Source organism: Marmota monax, unplaced genomic scaffold (genome assembly GCF_021218885.2).
Source record: "Marmota monax isolate L192 unplaced genomic scaffold, Marmota_monax_Labrador192_F-V1.1 WCK01_AAM20220418_F8-fsc00014, whole genome shotgun sequence".
Lineage (NCBI taxonomy): Eukaryota > Metazoa > Chordata > Mammalia > Rodentia > Sciuridae > Marmota > Marmota monax.
In genome coordinates, this window is record NW_026695222.1 from 29,945,243 (window position 1) to 29,947,512 (window position 2,270).

The window sequence follows — 2,270 nt, forward strand, 5'->3', positions numbered from 1 at the left end:
TCTGCTGATGCCATGCTGTTTTTATTAGTATGGTTCTGTAGTATAATCTGAGAGCAGGAATTGTGAGGCCTCCAGCAACACTCCCGTTGCTCAGTATTGCTTTGCCTCTTCTGGGTCTGTTTTGCTTCCATGTGAATTTTAGTACTATTTTTTTTTGTAGTTCTGTGAAGAATGCCATTGGTATTTTGATGGGGATTGCATTGAATCTGCAGATTGCTTTTAGTAGTATGGTCATGTTGACAATATTAATTCTGCCTATCCAAGAACCTGGGTGGTCTTTTTCATCTTTTAAGGTCTTCAATTTCTTTCTTCAGTGTTCTATATTTTTTCACTAAAGAGGTCTTTCACTTCCTGAGTTTGATTTATTCTCATGGGTTTTTATTATTTGTTTTGTTTTTGTTTTGAGGCCATTGTGAATGGAATCATTTTTTCTGATTTCTTTATCAGCAAAATCATTGTTGGAGTATAGGAAAGCTATTGATTTCTGTCCATTGATCTTGTTGGATTTGTTTATCCAGCTCTAGAAGAGTTTTGTTGAGTTTTTGAGTCTCTTATGTATAGGGTCAAGTCATCAGCATACAGAGATAATTTGTCTTTGTATCCTTTTAATTTCCTTCTCTTGCCTAATTGCTCTGGTTAGAGTTTGAAGAACTGTATTGAATAGGAGTGGTGAGAGAGGACATCCCTGTCTTTTTCTTGGTTTCGGAGGAAATGCTCTCAATTTTTTTCCATTCAGCATGATGTTGGCTTTGGGTTTGTCATACATAACTTGATGATATTGAGCTTAGTTCCTCCTATCCATAGTTTCTTCAGTGATTTTAATATGACTATGTGCTGAATTCTGTTAAAGGCTTTTTCTGCATCTGTTGAGATGATCGTGTCATCTTTGTCCTTAATTCTATTTATGTGATGAATTTCATTTGTTGATTTGCATATTTTGAGTCAACCTTGTCTCCCTGGATGATACCAACTTGATAATGGTGCACAATCTTCTTACATGTTTTTGAATGTAGATTGCTAATCTTTTATTAAGAATTTTTGCTTCTATGCTTATCAGGGATATTGGTCTGTAGTTTTCTTCCCTTGATGTGTTGTTATCTGGTTTTGGTGTCAGAGCGATACTGATTTCATAGAATAAATTTAAGAGTGTTCCCTTCCTTTCAATTTCATGGAATAATTTGAGGAGCATTGGCATTAAAGATCTGGTAGAACTCAGTTGAGACTCCAACTGATCCTGGGCTTTCTTTGTTGGATAACTTTTAATTACTGCTTCAATCTTGTTTGCTTGATATTGGTCTACTTAGGTTTTCTATATCTTGTTGGTTCAGCTTGGGTATGTCATATGTGTCTAGAAATTTGTCAACATTATCTAGGTTTTTTTTTTTCAATTTATTGGAATATAAGTTTTCAAAATAGTCCCTAATGCTCTTCTGGATATCAGAAATGTCTACTGTGATATCTCCTTTTTCATCTCTAATGAAAATGGGTCTTCTCTTTTGAATTTTTGTTAGTTTGATTAGTTTTGTTTCTCTTTTCAAAGAACAAACTCTTTGCTGCAATAATCCTTATATTGTCTTTTTATTCTTTATTTCTTCAATTTCAACTCTGATCTTAATTTTTTTCCTGTCTTCTACTGTTTGGAATTAGTTTGTTCCTTTTTTCCCTTGGGCTTTGAGATGCAGCATTAGATTTGTTTACTTGAGATCTTTCTTTCTTTTTATTTTTTTCTTTAATGTAGGCACTCAATACTATAAACCATCCTCTTAGAACAATCTTCACAGTGTCCCAGAGATTTTAGTGTATTGTATCACTGTTTCCATTTGATTCTGTGGAATTTTCAATTTCTCCTCTCATTTCTTCTATGATTCATGTTCAATCTTCATGTTTATGTGGTTTCCTGTGTATTTTCTTGCCGTTGACTTAAAAATGCATAATTCTTCACAAATTTGGGTGTCATCAATACACAGGGGGTGTGCTGATCCTGTTACCACCACTCCAATTTTAGTGCATGTGCTGCTGACGTGAGCACCCCGGCTGTCTGTCCTTGACTGTAGGGGCTGCCCACTGTGAAATGGCAGCTGAGCCCAGGCCACGCCCTCACCACAGCAGAGTGTGGAGGGATAGGAAGCCAGCCATATCCACCCACAGCAGTACTCTAGTGGGAAAGACATGTCCCATAAGGTCCCGAAGAGGTGGCCAAAGCTCTATCAGGGCTGCATACTGGTTCAACTTCTGTCTCTGCCCAATCTTGCTTCCTCTCCTTCTTTCTA

At 36.6% G+C, this 2,270-nt stretch overlaps 1 non-coding gene across 1 annotated transcript; it reads right to left on the reverse strand.

Annotated features, from left to right (window-relative positions):
* Positions 1-1,922: 1,922 nt before the first annotated feature.
* LOC124085997 (U6 spliceosomal RNA) lies at positions 1,923-2,029 on the reverse strand. The gene has a single exon (XR_006849672.1). It is a non-coding gene; the product is annotated as a U6 spliceosomal RNA (small nuclear RNA).
* Positions 2,030-2,270: the final 241 nt, after the last annotated feature.